Raw genomic sequence first — 15,041 nt, 5'->3', positions numbered from 1 at the left:
TCGGCCATATAACTCCCCTCACTCGCCTCTACCCAGTAGGGGCTATCCGCTAGGACTGGGGTGGCGTTCAAGTCTAAAATCACCTCGTCCCCACTATCTAGGAGTTCGTCAGGGACAATTACATCCACCCTATGGCTTGCCATGTATGGGCCAGGAACCCTGGTCGGATTAGATCTGGTCTTCTCCGACGAGCTTGACCCTGAACTGCTATCAGAGGCAGAATCCCCTGAGGACGACCTAAAGCCCGGCTCAGAGCTAGAGCTACTACTGGACATCAAGAGTACAAAAAAAAGAGAGACGGAGAAAGCTAAAGACAAACGGAAAAGACGCACTAAAAAGAAGATTACCAGTCTGAAGAGTACCAATCCAAAGGCACCTAACGCAGCAACGACCACAAAGCTAAATCGCCGACCCAAGTAGGCAGAGCAGAAACAAAACAAGGTAAAAGTGAAAGTGAATTGAAAAGTGAAAGTGAATGTGAGAGTGACCGCTTCTTATATAGTCTTGGAGGTTTGAGGCAGTTCGCATTCCCGAACCAAAGGCCACCACGTGTCCATCATTAATGGGGCACGGTGCAGAACGTGAGGCTGTGGGACATGATCCCGCGAGAGGGGCGTGGGGCGCGAGCCGCCGCGCGCTCTCCTTTGGTCTCTCGTTCCCACGCGATTGGCGTGTGCATTTTAATATTGATTTGAATTCGTCTTTCCTGTGGACTTGGGATCACTAAGGCAATCCGAATTCCACACGAAAGAGACTGACAGAGTCGCCACCTAGATGTGGGATCTAGGACCCATAATTAACCAGAAATCTAGACTCGCTACCTGGTTACGAGAATGGAAGGTATGGGGAGTTATCCACCACATGCACCATTCTTGTCCGATAATCGGTCTTCGATTCCAAAAGCTAACTCTTTTAAATTTATTTTAAATGGCTCATTCAACTCTATGTTAATGTGCGAACTAAGTGACATGCATCCTAGAATCTAATTTCAATGTGAATCCTAGATGTGTATCTTGATTTATTAATTTGTCTGGATTCATTCTACGTGAAAGTTCTCCTAGAATTCTAATTTCATGGAAAACCCTAACTGATTTGATTAAGTATTTACAAGAAAATTAATATACAAAACACCACAATTTGTTGTGGTGCCGACTCGCGGGTGGTATGCCGTCAGACATCCAAGCTGCCTACGTACCCAAGCCTCACTGGGATCAGAGTCGACGTAGTTCGGTGCACCTAAGCTAAGCTACTTATGCCTAACTCAACTAGGACACCGACTTAGACGGATTTGACTGTTTCAACAGTTTTAAGAGGAATTATTTAATTCAAGTTGAGGATTTTATTATCTTAGGATTTCATCTAAGATGCTATATGATTCTTATCTGAATGCAAGTTGTCCCTTAGACTAATGCAGGTTGTGCCTACATCCTAGTTTACTAGGCTTGTCCTAAGGAAAGATCGGGTGACTAGTGTAACTAGACCTATGGTACGGTTGCTATTCATAGCAAGCGTCCGTGATGAGGCTGGACTCCTAACTCTAGGACTCCCTAAAACCTAGGACACGGCACGACACCAGTGTTCCTAAATTAGGCTCTAATGGTTCTTAGATTGGAAACCATAATCCAATGGTTCCGAAAGACACAAGATAAATCGATTTAAGTTCTCGAGGTTAATGAGTTTCAGATTTCGAAGATTTTCAGTTTCTAGACATTTAAGGATTACCAATGGTTCTAGGGTTCACCAATTTCGGCCTTGAATGGCATCCAAAGGAGGGAATCGTGCGCTCTTTCCTTGTGCAATTTAATACTTAGGTTATAGCATCTTATTGCCTGGCAGAATCTCAGGATTTCCGTGGACACTAACCTCGGAGCCAACAACATGCTATAACTTAAATATTCAAATTGTCAAAGATCAAGTTGCAATTGGGATACGATTATGGATGCACGGGCCATTTTTCCAGGAAAATCTAAAGATCCTAAAATTTCTGTTTCAATGGATTAAGGAGTGAACATGTGACAGAATTTTAAAGTTCTTTAGGAATTTTTATATGATTTTCAATTAATTTCGAATTTTCCATGGATTTTATCAATTTTAAGCATATGAGCGGTTTTACAAGTGAAATTGTTGCAAATAAATTCGAAATGATTTGAAATTTCTACAGCAGCAAGATGAAAATGTATGTAGCTTACAGGATGAGTTTTGCATATTTTTACATTAAATTCACATTTAATCTTGATTAAACCATTAAATGTCCAGATTGCACAATTAACACATAAACTAGTAGAAATATAACTCTAAATTCTATGAAATTTCTACAGAAATACTATATGAATCAAAATAGCATGCAGTGAGATTTTCATGAATTTTAGAAATTATGTACTACCAATTTCGGATTTTACAATTTCCAGACCAGATTATAAATTAACACTACATCCCATATTAAAACAGATCCAAATCACACGAAAAGTTTACAGTAACAAGTAATATGGAAGATAAGACTACTGTAAAAATTTTATGAATTTTAATGATGATCTGATGTTAGTAAAAATTCTCCTAAAATCTGATAAGTTTCAAAGAAAATATTAAATAATATACCAAATAAACTCCAAAAATCTTTACAAATTCATGGTAAAATGAATCAGTAACATATTATTTTCCCACGAAATTTCATTAATTTTAGAATCTGTTTGGTATATAATTTAATTTTTCTTCGTCAAAAGATGTTTTTTGAAGAGTTTTCCATTTTTAAAACACAATTTGCGGAAAAAATCAGAAAAATTCGGAAAAATACAGAAATATTTTGAGAACAATGCACCTACCTGTGGTGAAGATCTCCGCCCAATCCAAAAAAATATAAAAAATCCTGCTGCCGCCGATCCGCTCCGCCGTCTTTCGCTTTCTCTGGAGTGTTTAGAGGGAGTGATTGAGGGAGTGAAGAGATAATGGAAGAAGAATATTAGGGAGAGGGATGGAAGAATATATTGAGGAAAGGGATTGGAGGGAGTGATTAGAAGAGATAATGGAAGAGAAAGAGATAATGGAAGATAAATTTCTTTTTTTTTTCTCCTCCTTGTTTATGGATGGGAAGGGAGATATATATAGGGAGAGAAAGAGAGAGAGAGAGATATGTTGGTGGAGAGCTCATCATGTTGTCCCTCTTAGTGGAGAATCCATCATTATTGTTCTTAGTGGAGGGCCCATCATGTTTCTTAGTGGAGAGTCCATCATTATTGCTCTTAGTGGAGGGCCCATCATGTTTCTTAGTGGAGAGTCCATCATTATTGCTCTTAGTGGAGGGCCCATCATGTTTCTTAGTGGAGAGTCCATCATTATTGCTCTTAGTGGAGGGCCCATCATGTTTCTTAGTGGAGAGTCCATCATTATTGCTCTTAGTGGAGGGCCCATCATGTTGTCTTAGTGGAGAGCTACCATCATTGCTCTTCATAAGAGGCCTCACAAGAGGCCCCACTGAGGCCCCACAACGCGGGCCCCACAATGTGGGCCCCCGGTTGATTCGATTTTAAACAAATGTTCAATGCGGGCCCACCAAACGGGTACAAATTCTCCCTAGTTTAGATTTTTCTGAATAATCCTTCTCAACATTTAGCGGGAAAATGCGAAACACGACGGAAACGACCAAAAATATTTAGAAATGTAACAAACGGATGCGGGAAAGAAAGACATTGGAAAACCGACGGAAAACAAACCCTAATTTCTTTATCGATTAAGGTAGAGCAAAATGGGGTGTCTACAGATGCCCCTCTTTGGTAGAGATGACGTAGTCATCGAATACCAAAGTCAAAATGACAGAGCCATTTTGCGTAGCTTTAATCGACAAAAGACTCTACACAAAACGGAACTTAGACGCAAACATTTACTACCTAATGCAAGGCCCTAAATGAAATCCTAGAATTAGAACATAATAAGAAATCCTGATGCGGTGCCGTTCACAAACGAGCAACGAGAGAATGAGATACCACTTTCGAATGGATTCCGAACAGAAAGAACAAAGATCGTTCTCAAGCGGTTTTTTTTTTTTTTTTTTTAAAAAAAGAAAATGAGACATCTTTCACAAGCGGGCTCAAGGAGGATAAGAGACCATTCACAAATGGACTCAGACAATGAGGTACCATTCACAAACGGCCTCAAGGAGGATATGAGACCATTCACAAATGGACTCAGAAAATGAGGTACCGTTCACAAACGGGCTTAAGAAGAAGATGAGACCATTCACAAATGGACTCAGAAAATGAGGTACCGTTCACAAACGGGCTTAAGGAGAGGACGAGACCATTCACAAATGGACTCAGAAAATGAGGTACCGTTCACAAACGGGCTCAAGGAGAAGATGAGACCATTCACAAATGGACTCGAGAAACGAGGCACCGTTCACAAACGTGCTCAAGGATAACATGAGACCATTCACAAATAGACTCAGAAAATGAGGTACTGTTCACAAACGGGCTTAAGGAGAAGACGAGACCATTCACAAATGGACTCGAGAAACGAGGCACCGTTCACAAACGGGCTCAAGGAGAATAAGAGACCATTCACAAATGGACTCAGAAAATGAGGTACCGTTCACAAACGGGCTCAAGGAGAAGACGAGACCATTCACAAATGGATTCGAGAAACGAGGCACCGTTCACAAACGGGCTTAAGGAGAAGACGAGACCATTCACAAATGGACTCGAGAAATGAGGCACCGTTCACAAACGGGCTCAAGGAGAATAAAAGACCATTCACAAATGGACTCAGAAAATGATGTACCGTTCACAAACGGGCTCAAGGAGAAGATGAGACCATTCACACATGGACTCGAGAAACGAGGCACCGTTCACAAACGGGCTCAAGGAGAACATGAGACCATTCACAAATAGACTCAGAAAATGAGGTACCGTTCACAAACGGGCTTAAGGAGAAGATAAGACCATTCACAAATGGACTCGAGAAACGAGGCACCGTTCACAAACGGGCTCAAGGAGAACATGAGATCATTAACAAATGGACTCAGAAAATGAGGCACCGTTCACAAACGGGCTTGAAGAGGATATGAGACAATTTACAAATGAACTTCAGAAAATGAGACACCGTTCACAAACGGGATGAAGGGGAACATGAGACCATTTACAAATGGACTCGAGAAACGAGGCACCGTTCACAAACGGGCTCAAGGAGAATAAGAGACCATTCACAAATGGACTCAGAAAATGAGGTACCGTTCACAAACGGGCTCAAGGAGAAGATGAGACCATTCACACATGGACTCGAGAAACGAGGCACCGTTCACAAACGGGCTCAAGGAGAACATGAGACCATTCACAAATAGACTCAGAAAATGAGGTACCGTTCACAAACGGGCTTAAGGAGAAGACAAGACCATTCACAAATGGACTCGAGAAACGAGGCACCGTTCACAAACGGGCTCAAGGAGAACATGAGATCATTAACAAATGGACTCAGAAAATGAGGCACCGTTCACAAACGGGCTTGAAGAGGATATGAGACAATTTACAAATGAACTTCAGAAAATGAGACACCGTTCACAAACGGGATGAAGGGGAACATGAGACCATTTACAAATGAACTTCAGAAATGAGGCGCCGTTCACAAACGGGCTCAAGGAGAACACGAGACCATTCACAAATGGACTCAGAAAATGAGGCACCGTTCACAAACGGGCTCAAGGAAACAAGATAGCTTTGATTGATGAATTCAACAATGAAGAATTTAGAGATTTTTCATGAACTTGAATTTGACATAGGATTGGATTTGATGAATTTTTGATTTTTTGAACTTAATGAAATCGGGGATGTTACAGATCATGCTTGACAAAGATATCGGAAACTAGGACTTTGACGAATGATGAAACGGCAAACCGTGACGAATGATGAAACGGCAAACCGAAGAACCATTACTAACAAGAATGGATTAGAAACACTTTTATTAAACTTCAACAAGATTTTTCTCAAAGAGACTGCTGGTCTTGTCTTTGGGGATTTGGATAACTGAAACCTTGAACAAGACACTTAAAATTGGTAATCTAGAACAACGGCTCTCTTGGATATAATCATGGAAAAGTGGGACTTGCCTCTTGATAGGTGTTTAGATAAACATTTCTTGACCAGGATAGTATTTAACTAACTGGAAGGAAATTCTGAATTTTAACGGTTCATCTTTCTGAGAAATTGGCTCGACCATCATTGCATCTGAGGCTCTTCCAAGCTTAAGATGCCTTTTTGAGGTATGATCTTTTTACGGAAGCTGGGCTTTCTGATGTTTCCACTTCTGAATTTTTCTGAGCTGATCTTTTTTGAAATGAAGTTGTTTGACTAAATTCTCGAGCTCTTTCAGGTACAATTGAAGGGAGCTGCCTAGGCCGGGCCTCCTTCACCAAGACAGTTACATCATTTGGACATAGGAACGACGATTGACTCTTTCTAAAGAGAAAACTTAGATAAAAGACACTACTCAAAGGATTGAGGAGCTCTGAAGGAATGAACATAGAATAACAACGATTGATTAACTACACTGACAGACACAGTAATGCTTCTGACTTAGTTAACGTTTTATTTGGTAAGTCTATCCTTTCAAGGAATATATATTTTTTTTAATTGGTAAACACTGGACTTTTTCCTTAAAATAGTAATGCCTCAATGATTTAATTACAACTCCTAGGATTGCTTAGCTCCAATGACCCCAGTTTTGAGGATGTCACTTGAATTTGCTTGAACTTCAGTTGATCTTCAGTCCTGATACCGGCTGTAGCCTTCTTACAATGATTCTCTTACCATGACCAAGTCACCTCTTCAGGGTTTTTAACTTGGCGGACCGTGGTGGCCTTAACTTTTGCCTGAACCGCCCTTCTAGGTTTTTCGATTCAGCAGGCTATCCCCTTAGCTTTTGCCTGAACCGCCCTTCTAGGTTTTCGATTCAGCAGGCTATCCCCTTAGCTTTTGCCTAAGCCGCCCTTTCGCGTTTTCAACTTAGCAGGGAATGATCTTAAATTTTGCCTAAACCGCCCTTTCAGGTTTTCAGTCTAGCAGATCTTCAAACTCCATTTTTTTTATTCATCATCATTTTTTTTATTTTTTTTTTCGGGACCTAGATCATTAGTTCTGAACATCGGAAGGACTTTATAGGTAGGATAGGGCTTTTCAAAGAATGGCTTAAGGTTCAACAAAGATTTCGACCGAACCTGTGAACAGGTTGCCTACATATCCCAAGGTAGGAATCAGGTCGTGTGTAGTTCAGGGCGAATGCCCCTAGTTTGAAGATAAATTGTTCGAAGGTTTATTGATTTTTCTTTTTCTTTTTTTCTTCTTTCTGGAATAATTGACTTCTCTTCTTTAGGAACTTGTCCCTCTTTTTTCTGAAAGGATTGAATTTCTTTTCTTTTCTTTTTTTTTTTTTTTTTTTTTTTTGGATTGATTAAATTGCTTTTCTTTTTTGAATCGACCGAACTCAGTTTAACCGAGCTGCCTACGTACCCCAGTGTAGGGATCAGGTCTCGCGTAGTTCGGGGCGAATGCCCCTAGTTTGATGGGTTTTCAAGAAAATTTCATTTAGGCTCGAAGGGTTTGCAAACCAGTATTCTTTTGACGTTGGGTTCTGATTTTGGGATTTATTCGGCCAAAGGAGGCCTTCCGATGTTCAGATTGGGAGTCGATCTAGTTTACTAGAGTCCCTCTGGTACTGATTATTTTTTTTTATTTTTTTTTTCACGGAGCTTGACGGCATTTCCAGGTAAGATAATGGATCTTCTTCTTTCAAGATTCTAATGCGTGCTTTAGACTTTCATAGAGCGAAACTTGTTCTTTGACATCCTCCATCTATGGATTCGTACTCTTGATATCTGATGATCACTTTTCAATGCTTGCTCTTGAACTTCTTATCTCGAATTTGATGGCTTCATGTTATGAATTTGAGAACCAAGGTCATTGATTGGTAATATGAAAGTTGTTTCCACTCCATGCCCCTTGCATAGCATATGATATTCACTTCATTCTTTCTTGAACCTTCTATCTGGGTCTTTCTCTTGGCATTAATGGTAACACTTACCGGACCATCTTTTTATCCTCAAAATGGGTTTACCAATTCTTCACACTCTTCAGAGGGTAATGTATTTTCAATCGGCATTTACTGGATCAAGGTTTCAGTGCCAGTGTTTACCACTTTAATTTCATCTTTGAAAGGCTGAGATTGGCGCTCCTCCTCTTGTTCAAGTAATCGTTGTGACTCAAGTGGAGTTTCGTCAATTTTGTCCTCATTTGATGAGGGAGTCTTATTTTAAGATCAGAAGCACACTTAAGAAACAGACACCAATGAACTTTTGGAACTGAAATTTTTATTTAAAGAAATGGCTATTACATCTGATGACCTATCCTGAACATTCTTAGGATTCACAACTCTAAATAAAAAAGAGAAGCAGAAGATATCTTGCCTGGACTAGGCATTGACCTTGAAATGTAAGACCGGACTCAACAATTGTACTGACCATGATTACTGATTCGCATAGGGGAACGCCCCTAGTTCAAGGATTATGATAGTGAACTCTGAAGGACTTAGCAAAATATTCTTGAAAAAGGTTGCCCTTAGAGTAAGAAAAGACCAAGGGTACAAGCAAGATTGGATCATCTGGACCAGGCATGATCAGATCATGAGATTGCATAATCGAAAGATTGTGAGATTCTGCTCCTGCCAGTTAGGGGATGGCATGAAGATACGATCGAATCGTATGACAGAAGAATGAAAGACGCACGATCAAGAGATTAGATGAGATAGTATAAGATTGCTTTCAACGGATAGATCATGAATGACTAATCCTATGAGATCTTTGGAAATGATGGGATTTATATCCTAACCCCAAAGGAAAAGTTTTTAGTCTTCGCACATTTTAACAGTGTTACCTGAAGGCATCAACCCTAATCCTAATCTAGCGGAGTGGAGAGAGGATCTCGACTCATGACTTTGTTTGTGTACCTAGGACCGATCGTAGCCATTGGAAGATGGACTACGGCCTAATCTAGACACAAATGGGTAAGATATCCTAAACTAGGCTCACACATGTGGTGCACATGTGTGAGTATACTGCATGCATGTGTGGGTTAATCTAGGGGTAAGGCCAAGAGTCCCCTTAGCGCGAATCCATGTTCGATATACTGTACCAGTGTCCGGCGTATCAGTACGTGAACAAGAGATCCGTTTACGCACCATAAAGGTACTAGGCTAAGGGTGGAATGCTTCTCTAGCACAGAGGCACCAGGTGATGAAATCCCAGTCAACCATGCTAGATAACACTCCGGGTTCCTAAAATAGGACGTGTGTGCATGTGAAATGCAAGGGTTTAGATGCAAGTGATGTAAGTGTGTGCAATAAGTTCGCGCAATCTATGATGCCTTCAGGTTTTGTTAAATTAAGTTCGAGTAAAATGTGATGAGAAAATAAAACGAGACAAACTAATCTAACAAGTATAGAGTTTTTATGAGCCAGTTAAATTAAATTCAAATGAATTATCTTTTGAAATTTTAATGAAGTTAGGTGGTCCCCAGCAGAGTCGCCAGACTGTGGGACATGATCCCGCGAGAGGGGCGTGGGGCGCGAGCCGCCGCGCGCTCTCCTTTGGTCTCTCGTTCCCACGCGATTGGCGTGTGCATTTTAATATTGATTTGAATTCGTCTTTCCTGTGGACTTGGGATCACTAAGGCAATCCGAATTCCACACGAAAGAGACTGACAGAGTCGCCACCTAGATGTGGGATCTAGGACCCATAATTAACCAGAAATCTAGACTCGCTACCTGGTTACGAGAATGGAAGGTATGGGGAGTTATCCACCACATGCACCATTCTTGTCCGATAATCGGTCTTCGATTCCAAAAGCTAACTCTTTTAAATTTATTTTAAATGGCTCATTCAACTCTATGTTAATGTGCGAACTAAGTGACATGCATCCTAGAATCTAATTTCAATGTGAATCCTAGATGTGTATCTTGATTTATTAATTTGTCTGGATTCATTCTACGTGAAAGTTCTCCTAGAATTCTAATTTCATGGAAAACCCTAACTGATTTGATTAAGTATTTACAAGAAAATTAATATACAAAACACCACAATTTGTTGTGGTGCCGACTCGCGGGTGGTATGCCGTCAGACATCCAAGCTGCCTACGTACCCAAGCCTCACTGGGATCAGAGTCGACGTAGTTCGGTGCACCTAAGCTAAGCTACTTATGCCTAACTCAACTAGGACACCGACTTAGACGGATTTGACTGTTTCAACAGTTTTAAGAGGAATTATTTAATTCAAGTTGAGGATTTTATTATCTTAGGATTTCATCTAAGATGCTATATGATTCTTATCTGAATGCAAGTTGTCCCTTAGACTAATGCAGGTTGTGCCTACATCCTAGTTTACTAGGCTTGTCCTAAGGAAAGATCGGGTGACTAGTGTAACTAGACCTATGGTACGGTTGCTATTCATAGCAAGCGTCCGTGATGAGGCTGGACTCCTAACTCTAGGACTCCCTAAAACCTAGGACACGGCACGACACCAGTGTTCCTAAATTAGGCTCTAATGGTTCTTAGATTGGAAACCATAATCCAATGGTTCCGAAAGACACAAGATAAATCGATTTAAGTTCTCGAGGTTAATGAGTTTCAGATTTCGAAGATTTTCAGTTTCTAGACATTTAAGGATTACCAATGGTTCTAGGGTTCACCAATTTCGGCCTTGAATGGCATCCAAAGGAGGGAATCGTGCGCTCTTTCCTTGTGCAATTTAATACTTAGGTTATAGCATCTTATTGCCTGGCAGAATCTCAGGATTTCCGTGGACACTAACCTCGGAGCCAACAACATGCTATAACTTAAATATTCAAATTGTCAAAGATCAAGTTGCAATTGGGATACGATTATGGATGCACGGGCCATTTTTCCAGGAAAATCTAAAGATCCTAAAATTTCTGTTTCAATGGATTAAGGAGTGAACATGTGACAGAATTTTAAAGTTCTTTAGGAATTTTTATATGATTTTCAATTAATTTCGAATTTTCCATGGATTTTATCAATTTTAAGCATATGAGCGGTTTTACAAGTGAAATTGTTGCAAATAAATTCGAAATGATTTGAAATTTCTACAGCAGCAAGATGAAAATGTATGTAGCTTACAGGATGAGTTTTGCATATTTTTACATTAAATTCACATTTAATCTTGATTAAACCATTAAATGTCCAGATTGCACAATTAACACATAAACTAGTAGAAATATAACTCTAAATTCTATGAAATTTCTACAGAAATACTATATGAATCAAAATAGCATGCAGTGAGATTTTCATGAATTTTAGAAATTATGTACTACCAATTTCGGATTTTACAATTTCCAGACCAGATTATAAATTAACACTACATCCCATATTAAAACAGATCCAAATCACACGAAAAGTTTACAGTAACAAGTAATATGGAAGATAAGACTACTGTAAAAATTTTATGAATTTTAATGATGATCTGATGTTAGTAAAAATTCTCCTAAAATCTGATAAGTTTCAAAGAAAATATTAAATAATATACCAAATAAACTCCAAAAATCTTTACAAATTCATGGTAAAATGAATCAGTAACATATTATTTTCCCACGAAATTTCATTAATTTTAGAATCTGTTTGGTATATAATTTAATTTTTCTTCGTCAAAAGATGTTTTTTGAAGAGTTTTCCATTTTTAAAACACAATTTGCGGAAAAAATCAGAAAAATTCGGAAAAATACAGAAATATTTTGAGAACAATGCACCTACCTGTGGTGAAGATCTCCGCCCAATCCAAAAAAATATAAAAAATCCTGCTGCCGCCGATCCGCTCCGCCGTCTTTCGCTTTCTCTGGAGTGTTTAGAGGGAGTGATTGAGGGAGTGAAGAGATAATGGAAGAAGAATATTAGGGAGAGGGATGGAAGAATATATTGAGGAAAGGGATTGGAGGGAGTGATTAGAAGAGATAATGGAAGAGAAAGAGATAATGGAAGATAAATTTCTTTTTTTTTTCTCCTCCTTGTTTATGGATGGGAAGGGAGATATATATAGGGAGAGAAAGAGAGAGAGAGAGATATGTTGGTGGAGAGCTCATCATGTTGTCCCTCTTAGTGGAGAATCCATCATTATTGTTCTTAGTGGAGGGCCCATCATGTTTCTTAGTGGAGAGTCCATCATTATTGCTCTTAGTGGAGGGCCCATCATGTTTCTTAGTGGAGAGTCCATCATTATTGCTCTTAGTGGAGGGCCCATCATGTTTCTTAGTGGAGAGTCCATCATTATTGCTCTTAGTGGAGGGCCCATCATGTTTCTTAGTGGAGAGTCCATCATTATTGCTCTTAGTGGAGGGCCCATCATGTTGTCTTAGTGGAGAGCTACCATCATTGCTCTTCATAAGAGGCCTCACAAGAGGCCCCACTGAGGCCCCACAACGCGGGCCCCACAATGTGGGCCCCCGGTTGATTCGATTTTAAACAAATGTTCAATGCGGGCCCACCAAACGGGTACAAATTCTCCCTAGTTTAGATTTTTCTGAATAATCCTTCTCAACATTTAGCGGGAAAATGCGAAACACGACGGAAACGACCAAAAATATTTAGAAATGTAACAAACGGATGCGGGAAAGAAAGACATTGGAAAACCGACGGAAAACAAACCCTAATTTCTTTATCGATTAAGGTAGAGCAAAATGGGGTGTCTACAGAGGCATGCGTCTAAGGATACGTATGAAACATACGTATATGGCATATGTATGTACTTTATACGGATATGAGACATACGTATACTTCGACAAAAATCTGGTCGTCCCAAGCCGGCCAGGATATGGCACGTGGCAGAAAACGACAAAAATATGGTCGTCCCAAGTCGGCCAGGATATGGCGCGTTGCACAAAACGACAAAAATCTGGTCGTCCCAAGCTGTGTAGAGGGCTTGGTCGGCCAGAATTCAACTCATATTTCTGGTCGTCTCAGGCCGTGCAGAGGGCTTGGCCGGCCAGATTTCACTTCATATTTCTGGTCGTCCCAGGCCATACAGAGGGCTTGGCCGGCCAGATTTCACTTCATATTTCTGGTCGTCCCAGGCCGTACAGAGGGCTTGGCCTGCCAGATTTCATTTTATATTTCTGGTTGTCCCAGGCTATGCAGAGGGCTTGGCCGGCGGCAGATTTCACTTCATATTTCTGGTCGTCCCAGGCCATACAGATGGCTTGGCCGGCCGGATTTCACCTTATAATCCTGGTCGCCCCAGGCCGTGCAGATGGCTTGGCCTGCCATATTACACTTCATATTTCTAGTCGTCTCAGGCCGTGCAGAGGGCTTCCCCAGCCAGACTATTCCTCTTCGTATTTTTAGTTGCCCCGAACTAGGCAAGGCGCCAGAAGCGGGCCGACACGCTTCATCCCAAACCTTGGCTCACTTAACCACACAGGAGCATGACCTCTCATGCTTCCCCAAGTCACTACAATGACTTAGAGAACCGGGGGGCAAATGATGGGGTATGGAAAGCCACAGCCATTCAACTATCGACACATGGACCCCGAAGGGCCCACCAAGGAGTTGACGTTAGCCCCCGAGGGCAGGTTGGTAATTTGCCAAGAGCAGGTAAAATCAGGCCCACATATGGGCCGACACCTGTCCCGGGGTAGGTAATCCAACCACCCATAACTCTCACCATAAATAGCCTTCATTCATGCTAAAGGGGGGGATTTTTTCCTAAAATAGAATTTCAAGTTCTGGCTTTACTCTTCTGCTCATACTGACTTGAGTGTCGAAGGGCCCGTCCGGAGCAACAACTCCGGGTTGGTCTTCTAACCTTGTGCGTTACTGTGCAGGACATTTTTAAGTCAGCTTGAACCGGCCAGATCGGCTCTTTCGTCACTGCCATATCTGTTACCAATTTTGGGCGCAACAGTAGGGTTTACCAGATTTTCAATCCAAAATCAAAGACGAGGCCTTGGAAGAAGAAGATGTATACCACTCGATTTTGGGTTAAGTTTTTCTTTGGAATGGGGTCAATAGGATAAAAGTTTGGCCATGTGAGCCCGGACCCGCCCTAAGCCCGAAGAGGGTCTGGGCTAGATTTTCAACCTTGAGGGCGGACTTGGGTTCACTTTTGCAGGCCCGAGCCAGAGTCAGGTCGGGCTCATGGTTGATACCTCAGGGCCAGCCCGACCTTGTTTACACTATATGCCATATTTTGATATCTACACCAACCCATCTTGTGTTTTAGTACTTGAAAAACTTATTACATTTTCCAAAAGGGAAATGTTATCAACACTACTGTATTTTGATGAGGGTACTCCTCACTTTATTAAAAGTACGGTATGGCCAGCACCATAGGATGATCCAAACCGTCCATTATATGGGCCATAGCCTAAATAGGTTGTGCCACAAAAATTAATTCCATAGGTTGATCCTAACCCTCTGATCTATAGAGGGTTAGGGTCAACCCTCTAACATTCAGATCGAAGGGTTAGGATCAACTTATGGGAATGATTTTTGGGGTGCAACCTATTTAGGCTGTGGCCCATCTAATGGACGGCTTGGATCATCCTATGATGCAGGCCATACCATACTGTTATTAAAGTGAGTAGTGACCTCATCAAAATACAGTAGTGCTGATAACATTTCCCTTCCAAAATGCACATACAAGCCAATTAAAGAAGAAAATACGGCTTGGTTTGTGTTGTTATAAAAACTTGGTTGTGCCGATAATAGTTCCTTTGAGTGAATCAATCTTGGCCATTGAAAAGATATATATTCACTAGGGTCAATCAGGGCCAGCCCAGCCCGGCCCAATCAGGGCGAGCCAGGGCTGGGCTGAGCTTGCTAGGAAGGGCTTGGGTTGAGGTTTCTTAGGCTCTGACTTAGGGTCAACGGATGCCAGGGCTAAGATAATGAGATCCAGGGTTTGACTAGGGTTTTGAAAAGCCCCGCCCAACCCGACCCTGTTGCAACCCTAATCATGTTGGGATACTTTTTCAGTTTTTCTAGAGAGTAGGGGTGCAACTTGG

Source organism: Tasmannia lanceolata, unplaced genomic scaffold (assembly GCF_043159265.1).
Source record: "Tasmannia lanceolata isolate RefF3 unplaced genomic scaffold, GAP_Taslan_0.1 ptg000037l, whole genome shotgun sequence".
NCBI lineage: Eukaryota > Viridiplantae > Streptophyta > Magnoliopsida > Canellales > Winteraceae > Tasmannia > Tasmannia lanceolata.
The sequence above is the reverse complement of the archived record's forward strand: the minus strand, read 5'-3'. Positions refer to the sequence as shown.